This window comes from Rattus norvegicus, chromosome 2, assembly GCF_021556685.1.
Source record: "Rattus norvegicus strain SHRSP/BbbUtx chromosome 2, alternate assembly SHRSP_T2T, whole genome shotgun sequence".
Classification (NCBI taxonomy): domain Eukaryota; kingdom Metazoa; phylum Chordata; class Mammalia; order Rodentia; family Muridae; genus Rattus; species Rattus norvegicus.
This window is the reverse complement of record NC_141535.1, coordinates 227726302-227744808: the sequence shown is the minus strand read 5'-3', so window position 1 is coordinate 227744808 and position 18507 is coordinate 227726302.

The window sequence follows — 18507 nt, the reverse complement described above, 5'->3', positions numbered from 1 at the left end:
GAGGCTCTAGGACTTCTTGGACAAACTTGTTGAACTTGGTCACGGTAGGGAGGTCAAGGTTGCATATTTTCATTCACTCTGCTAGCCCACAGGGCTTCTCTCCTGTCTCTGCCTCCCATACCTGATCGTGTTCCCCTTTTTACCTCCCACTTCCCTCTCCCACCAGAGTCCCTCCCTCCCTTTGCCTCCATTGACTTTATTTTTACCTGCCAAGAAGATTGAAACATCCTTACTTTGGTCCTTATGCTTATTAACCTTGAGTTCTGTGGATTATATCCTAGGTATTCTGTCCTTTTTTGGCTAATATTCACTTAGTGAGTACATATCGTGCATGTCCTTTTGAGTCCGAGTTACCTCATATAGGATGATATTTTATAGTTCTACCCATTGCCCGCAAAAATCATGATTTCCTCATTCTTAATAGCTGAGGAGTATTCCATTGTGAAATGAACCAACATTTCTGTATCCATGGTTCCATTGTGGGGCATCTGGGATGTTTCCAGCTTCTTGCTATCACAGATAAGGCTGTATGAACACAACGGAGCAGGTGCCCCTTGGCCTGGTGCGGCATCTTTTGGGTATATGCCTAAGAGTGCTACTGCTGGGTCCTCAGGTAGATCTATTCCAATTTCATGAGGAAACTTCAAACTGATTTCCAGAGTGGTTGTACCAGTTTGCAATCCCACCAGCAACGGAGGAGCATTCCTCTTTCTCCACATCCTCAACAAGATGTGCTGTCACCTGAGGTTTTGATCTTAACCCTCTGACTGGTGTGAGGTGGAATCTCAGGGTCCTTTTGATTTGCATTTCCCTGATGACTAAGGATTTTGAACATTTCTTTAAGTGCTTCTCCGCCATTTGAGATTTCCTTGTGAATTCTCTGTTTAGCTCTATACCCCATTATTAGATTGGGTTGTTTGGTATTTTGGAGGCTAGCTTCTTGATACATACACACACACACACACACACACACACACACACACACACACACACATATATATATACATGTATATATATGTATGTACATATATACATATATACACATATATATGAATATATATGAATATGATATTAGCCCTCTATCAGATGTGAGGTTAGTGAAGATTTTGTTTCCCAAACTTTAGGTTGTTGATTTGTCCTATTGACTATGTCCTTTGCCTTAAAGAAGTTTTTCAGTTTCATGGGGTCCCATTTATTAATTCTTGATCTTAGAGCCTGAGCCATTGGAGTTGTGTTTAGGAAATTCCCCCCACCCCCACCCAGTAACAATGAGTTTGAGCTCTTTCCCACTTTCTCTTCTATTAGATTCAGTGTATCTGGTTTTATGTTGAGGTCCTTGATCACTTAGACTTGAACTTCATGCAGGGTGATGAATATGGATCTATTTTCATTTTCATAGATACCAACTGCCAGTTAGACAAGCACCATTCCTTAAAAATGCTTTCTTTTGTTCATTGTATATTTTGGATCCTTTGTCAAAGATCAATTGTCCATAGTATGTGGTTTTATTTCTGGGTCTTCAAGTCTATTCCATTGATTAACCTGTCTGTCTCTGTACCAATACCATGCAATTTTTTATCACTATTGTCCTGTAGCAAAGCTTGAGGTCAGGGATGGTGATTCCCTCAGAAATTCTATTATTGTTAAGAATTTTCATATCCTGGATTTTTCTTTTTCTGTATGAAATTAAGAATTGCTGCTTCCAAGTCTGTGAAGAATTGTGTTGGAATTTTGATGGGGATTGCATTGAAACTGTAGATCGCTTTTGGTAGGATAGCCATTTTTACTGTTAATCCTAAAAATCCATGAGCCTGGGAGATCTCTTCATTTTCTGAGGTCTTCTTTGATTTCTTTCTTGAGAAACTTGAAGTTCTTGTCATACAGATCTTTCACTTGTTTGATTAGAGTTACACAAGATATTTTTTATTATTTGTGACTATTGTGAAAGGTGTTGTTTCTCTATTTTCTTTCTCAGTTCATTAATCATTTGTCATTTGTATAAAGGAAGGCTACTCATTTGTTTGTTAATTTTATATCTAGTCACTTTGCTGAGGTCGTTTATTAGCAGGAGAAGTTCTCTGGTTCATAACATCTATTAGTTTTACTGTCTCTCTATTTAGTTTCTATTTCAATGACCTGTCTACTGTTGAGAGTGGAGTGTTGAAGTCTCCCACTATTATTGTGTGGAGTTTGATGTGTGTTTTGAACTTTAATAAAGTTTCTTTTATGAATGTAGGTGCCCTTGCATTTGGGCATAAATGTTAAGAATTGAGACTTTCTCTTGATGGATTTTTCCTTTGGTGAGTACGAAGTGTCCTCCCCATCTTGCTTGATAACTTTTGGTTGAAAGTCTATTTTATTGGCTATTAGAATTGCAACTCTTACTTGTTTCTTGGGACCATTTTCCTGGAAACCTTTTTTCCAGCCATTTACTCTGAGGTAGTATCTGTCTTTGTCATTGAGGTCTGTTTCTTGTATGCAGCAAAATGCTGGATTCTTATATCATTTTATTGGGGAATTGAGTCCCTTGATATGGAGAGATATTAAGGACAGATGATTGTTAGTTCCTATTATGTTTGTTGTTGTAGGTGGCATTATATGTATATGATTCCCTCCTTCTAATTTCTTGTTTTTTCCTTTTGTGTAGGTACCTTCCTTGTGTTGGAGTTTTTCTTCTAGAATCCTCTGTAGGGGTGGATTAATAGACAGATATTGTGTAAATTTGGTTTTGCCATGGAATATTTTGGTTTCTCCATCTTTGATGATTGAGAGTTTTGCAGGTTATAGTAGCCTGGGCTGGCATTTATGTTCTCTTAGGGTCTGCATGACCTTGTCAAGGTTCTCCAGGTATTTATGTTGGTCTCTGATGAGAAGTCTGGTGTAATTCTGATAGGTCTGCCTTTATATGTTACTTGGCCCTTTTCCCTTACAACTTTTAATATCCTTTCTTTGTTTTGTGCATTTAGTGTTTTGATTTAGTGTTGTGTCAATATCTCCCAAGGTATCTTCTACGCCTGAGATTCTATCTTCTATTTCTTCTAGTCTGTTTGTTGATGCTTGTATCCATAGGTCTTGACCTCTTTCATAGGTTTTCCATTTCTTTATTGTTTCTACTTCCAGTTTTAGGTCTTAGACTGCTTTGTTTAATTCTTTCACCTCTTTGATTATGTTTCCTACATTTCCTTAAGGGGTTTATTTGTTTCCTCTTTAAGGACTTCTACCTGTTTACCTGTGTGTTCCTGTATTTCTTTCAGTGAGTTATTTATATCTTCCTTAAAGGACTCTATTATCTCCATCAGATAGGATTTTAGGTCAGCATCATGGTTTTCAGGCATGTTGGGGAATCCAGAGTCTGCTGTAGTGGAAGAACTAGGCTTTGATGGCACCAAATTGGGTTCTGTTGCTTATGGTCTTGTCCTTGCCTCTTGTGTCTGGTTATCTCTTGGGTTAACTGGCCTAAGTGTCTTTGTCTGGAGCCTGCCTCCTGTGTCCCTGGGTTGTTGCATGTCTCCTGGAAGACCTGGGGCCCTGGCTGCAGCAGGTCTCCTGTCAACCTTCAGACTGTGGGGTCCTCAGAGGGACAGAGATGCTGATGATCTGCCCTGGTAGAAGGTGCAGGTTGGAAAGGCAAGAGCTTGCTCTTTGAACATGGCATTCCTCTTTGAGCAGTAGCCATGGTCTCACGAGAACAACTTTAATTCCTACCAAGGGCAGCATTCACAATGGCCTAATTACTTTCTAGTAGGCTTCATCTTAAAAAAAAACAATAGTAAGCTTTACTAATTCTTTGAAATTTCAAATAAATATACAATTTATTCTGTCTCCTCCCCCATTAATTCCTCCTGGATCAACTTCTCTAATTCCCCCTCCAACTTCATACTCTTTTTTATTTCTTATAAAACCAACTGAATCTAATTCACATTACCCATATAGGCATGAATTTGGGATCAAACTCTAAAATAAAACCAACTCTACATCACCAGAATCCAACAGCTGTCATAGGTCCTTAGTTAGGGCATGACTTAGGGCTGGAATTCTGACTGTCTTGACCTTGTGCAGGTCTCTTAACTATTCTTCATTTCTTGAAGTTCTATGTCTTTCTACATCATTTTATGGAATACCAAGTTTCTAACATAAGACTCCTACTAGGCCCACCACATCGGAACCTTGAGACAACATTATCCTTCGCCTTCTCCTCCCTCTTCCTTCTTCCTTCTCCTTCTCCTTCCTCTCGTTACTACTACTTCTATTATTACTACTACTATTTTGTGCCAAGTAATTCCGTTTCAGTACAGGTCCTTTAGGGAATATTTACTGCTAAGAAAAATTCAGAAGTGACTTCCCACTAGGCAATAAGTGAAAGGCCATGGAGTAGACCTGCCTACCTCCCCCATGGGAATTTCTCTGTATCTGAAACTTGGTGATTCTTTCCATGAAAGAAATCAAGGCAAAAGGACATTCTGTCTGGGCAATATGATGCTTATTATTATGAAAAGTTGCATTTCTAGTTGGTTTGTTCAATAAGAAGTGTATTTTAAAGAATGCTGCTAGGCCTGGTGAAGGTCAGTCACTAAGGAAGCTCTCTTTATCCACAGTCAACACTGGCATCTCCAGTAAATATCCTGGCAGTGCAGATAAGGGTAAAGAACACATGACTTCTGGTAAACAGAACTAATTTTCTTTGTATGTGCTCGTCTAGGGACACTCATCAGTAAGGCACCCTGAGGTGATGGTACTGACATAAATAGAACAGTTGCCTGTGGGTTTACCTCTCCAAAGGACAAGGCAGGGTTTCTCTTTGGTGATGGTGCTAACCCCCTCCTTACAAGTTGTAAAATGCCTTAGAATCTGGGACCATTCTAACTTTTCAACATGTTCCACTGTCACCTTGGTTTAAGCTCAAATCATGAAATCTCTTTTGTGTAAAGGTAAAGATGACTTCTGGAACCAAAATCATGGACTAGAGGCACAGAGGCAGAACATAGCTTCATGTAAACCTTGGCTGACATGTTTACAGAACCAGGTTGAACTGGAAAGAAGGTGAAAGAAAGTTACTGCAGTTGCAGAAAGGCAAAGGAAAAAGCCAATTGGCTGAAAAATGGCCAAGTTCCTGCTATTAAAACACCATGGTGTGGCTGCCAAAAGGGGTGTTGGGACAAATTGCCAGAGGTAACTGTTACATAAGCCAGAGCTCACCCTGCCAATTATCCAGAAACCATTGCTCCTTCTCGGCTCGCCACTGGTTCCCCGATATGTAACTCTCAAGCTGTCTCATACTTTAAAATCTGAACCAGAAGAAATTAGCTCTTCTGAGGGACAAGAGAATATGTATTTATGGTAAGGCAGCCATTGGGCTTAGCTCCCTCTCTATTCCACACCAGTGGCTAGAGGTTTCATTAAGAGAAGGCAATTTCAGAGAAAATTTTCTGTATCCTTAGGGAAGCAATGGGAAGAAAAGCTAAGAAATGTGGCGTGGTTTGCACATAGTAAGGATGGAAGGAGAGACCCGTTGGGCTGCCTCATTTTCTTTATTGAAAGACGCTTACTGCTTTGATGGGCTTTGAGCTAAGCAGCAGCTCTCCATTAGTACAGGAAAGGAAAACCCAGTGTAGTTAATCAGGTAACCCACAAATGGTCTTTCTCTTTCTGACAGAGGGAAGATTGTGTTTAAGGCTATAGCTACTCTGATTCCTCATGGTCACTAGAATGAAATAGTTAGGGATCTATAACATCCCATTCATAGCCACAGACTTATAAAGCTTGATTCTGTTTTGTAGAACCATATCTTTCCCATCACACCCTCACATACTCCCACCACCACTCTAGGCTGTCCGTTCACTGAAGACCTATCCAAAGTCTTGGTTGACCCTGCCCCACTCCTCCTCTTTGCCATCAATATGCAACCCTTAGGGTGATTCCATTGCCTTTGGCATTTAATCTGACCAAGACACAGAAAATGTCAACTACTCTACATTCCTCTTCTTTATTCATCCCCACAGGCCCTGCCTCCTAGATAGGAAAGAGTTTATAGGTATTGGGGTGGTTAATATTGACCATCAGCTTCCTCGGATCAGGAGTCAACTAAGACATTCATGTGGATACCTCTCTGAGGAGGGTTAACTGAGAACAGGGTATAGAAGGCCTTCTCTATTGGGCAAACCTTCTACTGGTCACACAGATACAAAGAAGTAGAGGAGAAAGCCATGTTCCTTTGCTGACCTTTACATTTTGTAGAGGGACACATCTATCCTCTTGCTGTCATTCTTTACTTTGCTAACATCAGAAATCAGAACCCAGCTTCTTTGTCTTTCCAATAAGGGCAAAAGGTCATATGCATTTTAGGGCCTGAAGGCTCTAAATCTTGTGAGGACCGCTCAGGCATCCAGCCTTGAGGGGAGAGCAGCTATGGGGTTCTCAGTCTCTCCAACATACACTCATTGTCAAACTAGCCAGTCCACATCATGCAACTCAGTCTACTATATCTCTTCTCATAGTATTTTTGTTCTGTTCCTCTAGAGAATCCTGATCGAAAAAGGAGTGTTTCTCAGTCTCCACAGCACATTCTAATGACCACGAAAGCTTTAACATATTTCAGTAATCAGAGTGAATTAATTAAATTGAATTTCTAGGGAAACAACTGAAGCATCAGCATCTCTTAGAACATTTTCTGAGGTGATAGGAGGGAACTCTTGTGTTAAGTCCACTCCTCTGCTCTGCACGTGATTGTGTCCAGGACAGACATGTCTTACTCAACACCTTTATTACTTCTCCCAACTCTTCTGTGGAAAATGGGCAAAGTATCTGTTTCCTTTGCCTTCTGGTGACTACCCTTGGCTTTTCCATAGCAACTTGTATATACCTGCATGCAAATTCATGATTCTTATTTTTCCCTAGCCCTCTCTAATTGGTTGAGAAAGCCACTGTGTTGAGAACCATTTCATTTGTCAATGCATCCACAGTGCACACTGAGGAAGAACACATGGGTACCAACATTTCTGACATCCAGCTCCAAGTTTACTTCCTGACTTCCAGAAAGACAATAGTTGTTAAAAACACACAAATGATTCCTAATTTCAGAATATAAGAAAAGAGAGAAGAGCCATGTCTGGGAGATAAGGTCATCTCAACCTCCTTAAGAAGGGTACACATAGATTTTGTCACCTCTCTTCCTGAGTCACACACAGATGTTGGCCTCTTATCAACTCATGTATAGAAAATTTTCAGAACAGAATTCTGAAATACTCCATCAATGATATGAAGGATCATCAACAGACTCCGTCATAGAGCATTTGAAGAAGGCAGGGTTTATAACTGCAGGGAGAGGTATGGGTAAATGCAAATTCAAGGCTTGCTTTCCATTAAAAGAACACTCAGAACTCTTCCAAAGCAGAAACACATTTTTTTCTGGGCCCAATGCAAGAAAGACACTGTGAGAAGCGATCCAGATTTAGCGCAGGAGACAAACATGAAAGCGATTCCTTGCTGGAAGCACGTTGTAAAATTCTGAGATCTGCAAGCCAGAGTCTGCCATCAACTTGGCAAAGGAAGGCGAAACAACTGACTTTCATTTTGGCTCCTTCCACATGTGCGATTGCTTTGTGATTCTTGCCCAGTGTCTCTGATTCAGATGCTCAGTGTGTCTTCCAAAGTCTCTACCTTAGGAGGGCAGGATGGAAGACCCAACACCCTCTTTTCCTTCCTCTCGATGGGAAGAGACACTTAAGCGTTTGAAATGATAGGTTGGATGCATAGTTTATTTTCCAGTGTAGGAGGTAACCTGCTGGTTCTTGGGAATCTCATCCAATTCTTAATCATCTCCTTAATCCATCTTGTGTATGTTCTCATCACATGTAATAACATAAAGTTAAACTATCTAAAATTATTCTTTTATAGCATTATTTCATATGTTAGCTATCGGCAGTTACGTATACTGACTATAAGGATAAATTAATTTCAAAGTAACAGAAAGAGTGGACTCAAGAGATAAACAGTGGCTCTTTGAGTTTCATTATTTATAATTTTAACCTTTTCTTTATGACACAATACAGGGTAACTGCCATTTTACCGATGGAAAAAAAAAACCCTGAGGTTTATGAAACTTGAATAAGTTGTCCAAGGCTGCAGAACTTGGCGCAGGGGAGATGAAACTCCAAACTGGATTCCAAATGAGATCCCCAGGTCCTACATCATGCTGATAATGGAGTCAGCTGGACTGTTTTCAATGGCTAATTTTGGAGGGTCACTAAGACACCACAGAGAGGTAAGGAAAGAAAATTAGCAGAATATTACACAGAGCCACGTTGCTCGCAGTTATCCCGTTGGCTGTGAGACGCTTAGGCTGTGGGGTCTGAGAGCCCAATCAAGTGGAAGAGCACAGCTCCCAGCTGATGTCTCCCCTCACTTGGTAGCGGGTGCTGCATCGCACCTGTAGAGTGCTCCAGAGCAGAGAACTCTGGGCTTATCACCATGGTAACTGTCTCACAAGGTATGACATGCTGTGGCGTTAAGAGGTGACCATCCCTACCTCTCATTCTGTCACAAGTTTTCCCAAGTGTATCCTTCAGTTCTGCAATATGCAATAGCAAAGGCTTTCGATCAATTAAGCCTCGTCTTTGCCCCAGTGTGAATACAGTTCCTGAGTTGTGCTCCTTTGTCCTCCTAACTCTCTAGAATTGTACTGTCTAGCAGATACTTGAGCAAATCCTTCCCTGAGGGGGAAAAGGCACATTTTGGTGATCAAATAACTAAAAGCACATTGAGGCAAAAGATCCAAAAACATTTTTAAAAAAGTCCCCAAGCCTTTTTCCCAGCCAATCTTATTTTTCCACTGCTTTTAAGCCACCAGCTCTGCTTCTCAGCTGGATGAGGGTTTAAGTAACTTTCCAATGAAAAATAGCTCTTCCCTCCCAGAGTACACTCGTGCAGGATTTTAAGACGAGGCTGCACGCAAAGGGAAACCTGTCTAGTCTCTAAAACCATCCACTAAGACCAATGCTTGGATTTTTTTTTATCTTAACTAGTTAAGCCATGCTTAAAGGGTTTGTTGGCAGATCCAGCTCTGTTAATTTGACTTAATCACGTTTTCCTTTCACGTTTATCATGTTGATATATAGTGTAGGTCGTCATATCCTAAGAAGATGATTCTGTTAATCAAAAATAATTTATCCATGGCAAACCATACTGTATGACGTAGACTCCATTTCCTGTGACCTATATGTGCATTCACTACACAAAGCAAACTTCAACTCCAGTGTCTCAGCTGATGCCCACATCATTATATTTAATAAATATAGCCATCAAAACACATAAGCAACAACGAAGCAGAACAGACCTCCTGTGAGAACTAGTCTCTGTTCATGTCTTTTAGTCTCCTAAATGTGAGCCCTGATAGTTAGGCCGAAAGTTGAGGTAGAACAATGTAAACATTGCAAGAAAGAGAACTCCGAAGCTTACTCTTCATTTATTATTAACTCCAAGGGATTTAATAGTTAACTCGGAAACAGAATGGGTTGACCGCCCAGGCATCCACATGCAGCTTTTCTATCCACACTTGGGCTCACCAAAAAGTTCCTCTACATAGAAGGGAGTATGTGCACAGAGCAGTGCACACTCTATAGACCTATGTGAAGAATGCACATTTTTTTCTCTCTCCTTTCTTTCCCACTTTATGTTAATTCATAAGATTAATCTTCATAGTTTTTCTGAAGATGTGAGCTATTGGGTTCTCAGACAACAAAAAGCCATAAGCAACTTGTTACTTGTAAGCAAACTCTACTTGTTGTTTGTTTGCAATGTCATCTACTTCCAGATATCTCTCCTACTATGCTTAAGACTAAATTCCTTCCAGGTACCGTAAGTGTCTATTATAGAAGCCTTTAGGATATGAGTCTTCATAAGGCAGGAAGCATTGAGAACCTCAAACATCAGGACTTCACTCCAGTGTATTAGCAATATTCAAAGTGTTGTAGAGGAGGTCATAGTTCCTCTTCTCAGGCAAATCATCTCTAGGACAGGCTAACCTGGCAGAGTCCACATTTTCTTTCTATTCTTCATTCGCAGGCCTGGCCTGGCTCTGTAACAAACACTGAACACCAGCCTAGGCTCCAGTTCCAGGACATTACATGCTCTATTCTTACACATGGTATACAGATATACAAGCAGCAAAAATACCCATGCTATGAAATAATAAATAAAAATTATATTAGAAAATTCTCCCAAACATCCAATGCTTCTAACAAAAAGAATGGTATTCTTATGAAAAATGAAGTTTTTTGCCAGTCCAAATATGTGTTAAAATTTGAGAGACAAGAAAAGTCAGACTTGAGTACTTCTTGCCTAAGCTTTGAGAGTTCAAATATTCTGTTTTTTACATTTCAAGGTAGCCCATAGTCAAGGAAAAAAATGAAAATCATAAAAGGTACATTAGAGAAAAATGCACAAAGTATAGTTAACATGAGAAAGTGAGCAATATAAATTCATATACATGTACCAGCTTTGTTTTTGTTTGTTTTGTTTTTTTTTGTTTTTGTTTTTGTTTTGTTTTGTTTTTTAAGGAAGAAAAGAACTGTGTGTGTGACATTACAACCTTAAATCCCAGCACTTGGGAGGAGGCAGAGAGATTCAAACTTAAGATAATTCTCAACTGCAATTAAGTTCAGGGACATGCTATGAGACCTTCCCTTGTTCCAAAAGCATAAAAAAAAAACAAAACTGGAGGAAGAAGAAGTAGAAGAAGAAGAGGAGGAGAAGGAGGAGGAGGAAGAGGAAGAGGAAGAGGAAGAGGAAGAGGAAGAGGAAGAGGAAGGAAGAAGAGGAGGAGGAGGAAGAGGAAGAGGAAGGAAGAAGAGGAGGAGGAGGAGGAGGAGGAGGAGGAAGAAGAAGCAGCCCTACTTTATTAGAGCTATTACTAAAGGCAGAGGACATGCAGTAGAAAAAGAAAAGAAGCAGAATTCCTTGAATAAATTTGTAAAATTGACTGTGAAAAATTTACATAATAATGACACACAAGTAAGTATTTAAAAAGTGCCTAAAAAGCAGATGCATCACTGGCAGGGGAGGAAAAGGAGTCATTTAGCAAGTTGGTGGCACATAGACAAGGAAGGGATTGTTTCAAGCAACTTTACCCCACAGTAGATTGATTACATATTCATAGTGACATATGTTAAAAACAAAAAGAATTGGATGGAAAATAACTAGAAAACCTGGGGCATTTTCAGGAAGCACATTGTTAGAGGCAACTTCATATTCTTATTATAAGGTGGTAGCCCATTCTGGTGGCATAAATCTAATGAGCAATTATGCTGACTCATTGGAAACCATGATTTTACATTTTGTGCAGTTGTGTAGAGGGGGAGGGTTGTAGCAAGAAATAGATGAAAGGGAAACTAAATAAAACCATTTAAATCCTGAATCTAAATGAGAAATGTAGGTTATCTTTGAAAAGAAATATTTTTATGGATGGAGCTACTGCAGAAGCCCCGAAGCAAGATCTTGCCACGTGGTGATACACATCACATCCATGGTAGTTCATGTCCCATTGTAAGAAAGTAGTTGCTTGGAAAAGTGACTGATTCCAGGACTAGAGCGGGAAATAGAGAAAAGAAGCCCTAGTGTTGAACCTGGGCCACTTAGGGTCTTGACTGGTGACAGCATCCAGTCTCAGGAGCAGTGTCTCTACAGCCAGGCTGCACAGCTCATAGGAGCTGATTACTGAGTGCTCAGACACCATGACACTATCATTAAAATATTTATGAGAGGCAGAGACTGTTTATAACAAGTCACAAAGGGAGCAACTCAAGGACATGGTGGACAAACATTTGATTATTAGCCAAAGAAACAACAGGAATGACATAGCAAATATAATTAAGGACCTATCACAATAGAGTTCCCTCACAGCACAATCATCTTCAAGTATTTGTGATAAATTTCTGCTTTGAAAATTAGTAAAGGGGTCCACATTTGTTCTCTCCTTTAAAAATATACAGGGAAAATTGGGAAAGGTAATAACAATTGAAATGTAAATAAGGAATATCCAATTTAATAAAGATGGAGAAAAATTATATATATATATGGTAAACAAAGGATTAATAAGAAACTGATCTTAGATGATTGTATCATAATTAAGTAAAATATGTAGGATAGTTTCCTTACCATCCTAATTACTTAAAGACTTGAGACAATAAGCAGTATCAACTAATAAGACTAAGCGGGGGAAAATAGCAGACATCTGATTTACTACAAAAGAACATTCATGAAATGAGCTTGCCTTCTGTATTCCATGCTACCCTCTCCAAATTTAATTTCCAGACCTGAGGCAAGGGGGCATTTCACACCAACCAAGTCTCCCAAGTGTCCAATCACCAGCTAGGGGTCTTTTGATTGAATTAATACACTAGCTCCGTGAAAGTTAGAATAGACATTAAAACCCTACTTGTAACTCTAATAGTTATTAGTTATTGTGACTCTAATAGTTATAATGTACAATACTTATAATGTATAGGGGCCTGTAGCGGTTTAAATATACTTGGCACACAGGAAATGGTACTAATAGGAGGTGTGGCCTTATCGGAACAGATATGGCCTTATGAGAGGAAGTATGTCATTGCATAGGTGGACTGTGAGGTCTCCTTGTGCTCAAGCTCTATCCAGTGTGGAAGTCTCTTCTTGGTTGCTTTTGGATTAGGATGTAGAACTCTTGGCTCCTTTAGCACCATGTCTGCAGACAGACTGCCATACTTCCTGCCTCTGCCTCCTTCAACAAACCCTACAGGCATGTGTCTCTCCAACCTGAATGAACTGCAATCCAGAGACAGAAGACACACCTACGATCCAGATCTTAAGACACAGTGGCCATGCTTATAAAGATTTTGTGAAAAGGAATTAAAGAAAAGCTTAGGTACCGATATGGTAGTATACACTTTTAATCTCAGGACACAGAGGCACACAGATCTCTGAGTTCAAGGTCAGTCTACAGAGCAAGTTCTAGGACAGGCAAGCTTATACCGTGAAGGGAATCATCAAAAACAGAAAGCTGGTAAATATGTAATAGAACAGGGGTACCATGTTCTAGAAGAACTCAGCAGCTTTGGCCTCATGGCTCTGACTTTTAGAGTCAAAACAGAAGGGGTTACTGGAACAACTGATGCTGGTGAGCTAGAGCTAAGAAACTAGTGGCTATTAAGAAGAGACCAGCATCACTGAGGTGAAATCTTCTGGGAAGTGTTTACTGAGAGCACAAAGAAGCTGTGTCCCAGAGATAGACATCTTGCTGGCAGCCAGATTTGGTAATGTGTAAGAGTCACCTACATGGACTGGCTTTTTGAAGCTATGAAAGGGTCATGGAGAGCAGCTATGGCTTGGCACGGTGAGAGGACAGGAAAGGTCACTGATGAAGGTGTTGCCTCAATGGCAGTTGATGGTCCAAGACTGAAGGGGTCATGCCAAGAAGTTGAGGCTTGGCACCATGAAGAGAGCCTATGAGAAGCTATTGGTGAAGCCTTGTTGCAGTGAGAAACTCCATCCTGTTAGAGATGCCAGTACCATGGGATGACCACCAAGAACAGCAGCTGCAGTGAAGTGGAATTCAGCCGAAGCCTAGAGTGCTACAGAGAGTAGAGCTGGAGAAGTGACCCAAACCCTTTGGAAGAACCTGGAAGACCATGTGTGGATTCCAGACATTTGAACAAGAAGCGGTGAAGTTGAAGTTGCCTTGGAGACCCCACAGTATTAGAGATGCCAGAATGGTGGGATACCTAAGAGGGAAAGCTGCTGACAGGAAGCAGAACTATCCCAGGAGAAAGAATTGTGTTTCAGTTTACAAAACTGAAAGGAATTGGACAACAGACGTGGAGATACAGAGTTTGGAGTTTTTCCATTTGGCTTTTGGTCTGGTTTTGGCCCAGAGTTTCATTACTATGACATTTTGTGCTATGATATATTGGAAACATGTGATACGTTTTTTGATTTTTATTTTATAGGGGATTACAGTAAAGAGATTGCATGAATCTCCAAAGAGACTTTGAACTTTGGACTTTTAAACATTGTTGAGATTGTGGGGGCTTTTGAATACTAAATGTATTTTGTCTTATGCTATGGGTAGGTATCACTCCCAAAAACTCTTGTGTTTGAATAAGCCTATGGGGACCAGAGAGTGGAATGTGGTAGTCTGAATATGCTTTGTGCATGGAAAGTGGCACTATTAGGAGGTATGGCCTTGTTGGAAGAAGTATGTCACTGTGTAGATGGGCTGTGAGGGTCTCTTAGTTCTCCAGCTCCTTTCCAGTGCAGAGAAGAGAGCCTCCTTCTGGCTGCTTTCAGACCAAGATGTAGAACTCTTGGTTCTTTTAGTATCATGCCTGCAGGCAGACTGCCACACTTCCTACCATAATGATAATGAACTGAATTTCTGAAACTGTAAGCCAACTCTAATTAAATGTTTTCTTTTATAAGAGTCGCCTTGCTCAACAGTGTCTCTTCACAGTAATAGAAATTAAGACAGAGCCCTAGGCTACATAAGTCTCTCTTTCACCTGTCTAAGTCAATGGTTCCTAAGGTCTGCCTCTCACAGGTGATGATATCCCTTGAGGATTCACAACAGCTGGAGAGGTGCTTATGTTCATCCGTTAATTATAGCAGAACAGATGAAGAAGGGGGAACTGGAGAATATTCACCTCTCATAGATAAAACCCATCTTTGGGAAATTTCCATGGAAACCTCACTAAATAGGCATAATCCATTATATATATATATATATATATATATATATATATATATATATATATATATATATATATATATATATATATATCTTGTGTAAAAACCTTGCAATAAAAGTATCATATTCTAATTAAGCAGACCCAAAGTCGATACAACGTAATGAATTTATACACAGTTAGAATTGGCATGTGGAACAGAAGCTGTGAGGCTTTGATTAAGTTTTACATGTTTCCTATTGAATATATTTTATGCTCTTATCCATCACTAAAACAAAACAATGTGGGGCTGGTGAGATGGCTCAGCGGTTAAGAACACTGGCTGCTGCTCTTCCAGAGGTCCTGGGTTCAATTCCCAGCAACCACATGGTGGCTCACAACCATCTGTAAAGGGATCCGATATCCTCTTCTGGTGTGTCTGAAGACAGCGACAGTGTACTCATATAAAATAAAATAAATCTTGAAAAAAAAAGAAAACAAAAACAAAACACTGCAGGTTTCACTCCTATTTCTTTTGAGGCAGCCAATGAACCAAGGTAGAAATTGATGAGGATCTCAAAGTAAAAACCCGGAGGGACGCATTGTCCATGTCATCTTGGAGCACATGAGAAATGGAGAGACTCAGACTCCAGCTTAATCTACAAAAGGCTGCATCTTAACATTCAACTTGACTCCTTCAGGTTGAGAACTGCTAAATGACCATGCTTAATCTGAGCGCCACATACATGAAGATACTACTGTTTCTCCTTTGGTTTCCATCTTAAATGTTTCATTCTTCAAAGTCTTTTTTTTTTAAACACAGCCAGATTAGAAAGAATAGCACTGCCAATAACACTCCCAAACGACCTTTCCTCTCCTTCACCTTAGTTTCTCATCACAGTCTCTTGGCCAACTCCTCAAACCATAGTTTGGTCACTAATTTACAAAGCTGTCTGTCATCAAGTAGCTCACTCCCAACTTCCTGACAGCAAGAACATTCTGTTGCTGAGCTAATTCTAAGGTACGATCTGCAAATAGATGTTGTAGACCAAGAATGTCCCAGTCTGGGGTCCTCAGCACCTCTCTCTAAGCCACATTTGTGGCCTGTGATGCCTTCTGCGAGGAATGATTTACCACACTCATCAGTATTTTCCAAACATCTCCTAGATATGATCCAGCTGCACTTATTACAAAGATCCTTTTCAGAGATTTATTTTTAAAACAATGCAAAACAATGTAAAATAGATCACATGAATGTAAGATGTTTTTTCTCTCCAAATATGAAAGTGTTTACTAGTGAGATTCACAAGAACAAGAGAAGAGAAAGGCCATTGATTTACATTGCTCACCCTTCTGTATTATGTGTTATTTTTAATACACAATCACATCGCTACAACAGCTCAAAAATAAAATCAACTCAATTTGACACATTAATACACTGTCCTCATTCATCAGCCTGACACTCAAATCATTATCTAGTAAGAGAATCCAAGGTCTTTGAGGACATAACTCTGCCCAGAGATCAAATAACCAAGCCCAGTATAGTTAGTCAAATTCTAAACTGTGCTGGTCACTACAAAAACATTCTGCTAAACATTCAAAGGAAGTTTTACTAGTTAAGGTTTTTCCATATAGAGTTTCTCATCCTCATCAAATTTAAAAGCTTTCAACTGTCTAACATATCTTTACTGTTCAATATTCTTTCTCCATTTTCCTTTCTGAATTCTAATATACTGACATTCTTCAACTATCCCAAGACTCGTAGCTTTTCTAATCACCTTTACAAGATATTTTGTTTTGGATAGTTTTTGTTATCAATGTAAGATAAAAATTTTCCCAAAATATAATACAATCTCTTCTAAATTCAGTGTATTCGGGGTAATTATTTTCACTTCTAGTTTCTATTTCTAGAGTTTTCATCAAATCTTTAAAACAATCCAACAAAATTACATCTGTATCATCTATGTCCATATCTATGTTCTCTCTGGCTGTCTATGTACAATTTGTCTACGCACAGATATTTCATGTCTCTACTACATGTTTGAACCTTTGGAGTCAGATACACAGTCAGGGTGAGGCAGGAGACGTGTCTAGCACACATACTTCATAACACACACTCTCTCAGAGATACCCATGTGCTCACCTCGCTCTATATGGAAAATAGTTATACTAATCTGTACCTCCTTATCTAATTGTCAGTTTTAACATCTGTTTGAGTGTCTATTAGTTGACCCTCTGATTTCTTCTCTAGGGTTGTATTTTTCTATTTTATTGCATTCTAAGAACTTTGTTCCTAGACATCAGATGCTGTGACTTTTACTGATTTAGTTAGTGGATATTTTTGTATTTCTATAAATAATCCTTAATTTTTTTATAGATAAAATTTTGCTATGTTCCCAGTGTGGGCTGTAACTCCTAGCCTCAAGCAATCCTTCTGTGTCAGTCTCATGAGCATCTGGAACTATAGGTGTGCACCACCCTGCTGGGATCAAAAAGGGGTCTTCACTTTTGTTTAGGATTAATTCACTTTGAGACATATTATTTTATTTTCTACATCATGGCTCTTGAAATACATTACATTCACACTAAGCAAGTTCTGTTCTGGGTTGCTCTTTGAAGTCTGACCCTTCTGCATGATTACCTCGGTATATGTGCATCTCAGGAGTTTCTGGTAGGCTCTTGGGAGCAGTGACCATTTTCTTACTGTGTGAGTACTTGCTCTTGATCCTCTCATCCTTCTGAAATCTTTCTCAGACTCAGGTAACTTCCTCGTATCCACACGAGGACAGTGCTTAATTGTTCACCTGTGTGGGAGACTTTAGAGCTCTCTGGAGCTGTCCTGTTTGCCACTGTCCTATAAATGTGGAGCACATTGTTCTTGAGACTCAGTTTCTAGTTGCATGGCTCCAGTTACTGCAGGCTTCACATGGGGTAGGCATGTGGTCTGTATTCCCTGAAGATAAAAGGGCTTAGCAAAGTACTTCTTTCTCTCGGAGACCATGGTATGTTTTGGCCTCATGTCCAATATAACAGTTATTTTATATATTTTATCTTTTTTGTTGTTGTTGCTTTAATCCAAAGGAAGAAATTAAATTTGCCTCACTTCATATAATCAAACCTTAAATCTCCACCAACTATGTCTAAAGGGTCTTAGCCTGTGATTTAGCTCTCCCTCTTCTAGGAAATAATAACAGTAAAATTTTCCCATGGGTGATCTTGGATATATGTTCAAAAACACTCCTCAAAGTAGCAATTATAATAGAAGGATTAGCAATAGTCAATACTCAATAATGAAGAGTTTTGAGTATTCATAATTTGTGTCCCATAATAAAATGCAGGGGCTTTATTAGAAAGAAATATACTATCACATTTATTAAGAGATAATGATTATGAAAAGTTTTAAGATTACTTATCTTCTAGAAAGGCTACCATTGATAAAGTATGCCACTGTTTTCATTTATATTTATATATTTACACATTTCATTACATTTATACATTTGTATAATTTTTAAGGGGAAAATACAGAGTATGAAAGCAAAATTTAATTAAAGGTCCTTCTGGATCTGTTTTTAATCTCACTTATTGGACTCTTAACTCTTTTACATAAATTACATGACTTCCTGCGTTATTATTTTTTGTGCTGGCTAATTTTATGTCACTGACACAGCTAGTATCATTTGGGGAATGGAACTCTCAATTGAGAGAATGCCTTCACATTTACTTAACTAATGGTTGAAGTGAGTGGACCCAACTCACTGTGGGCAGTACCATCCCTTGGCTGGTGGTCCTGGTTCCTATAAGAAAGGATGCTGATCAA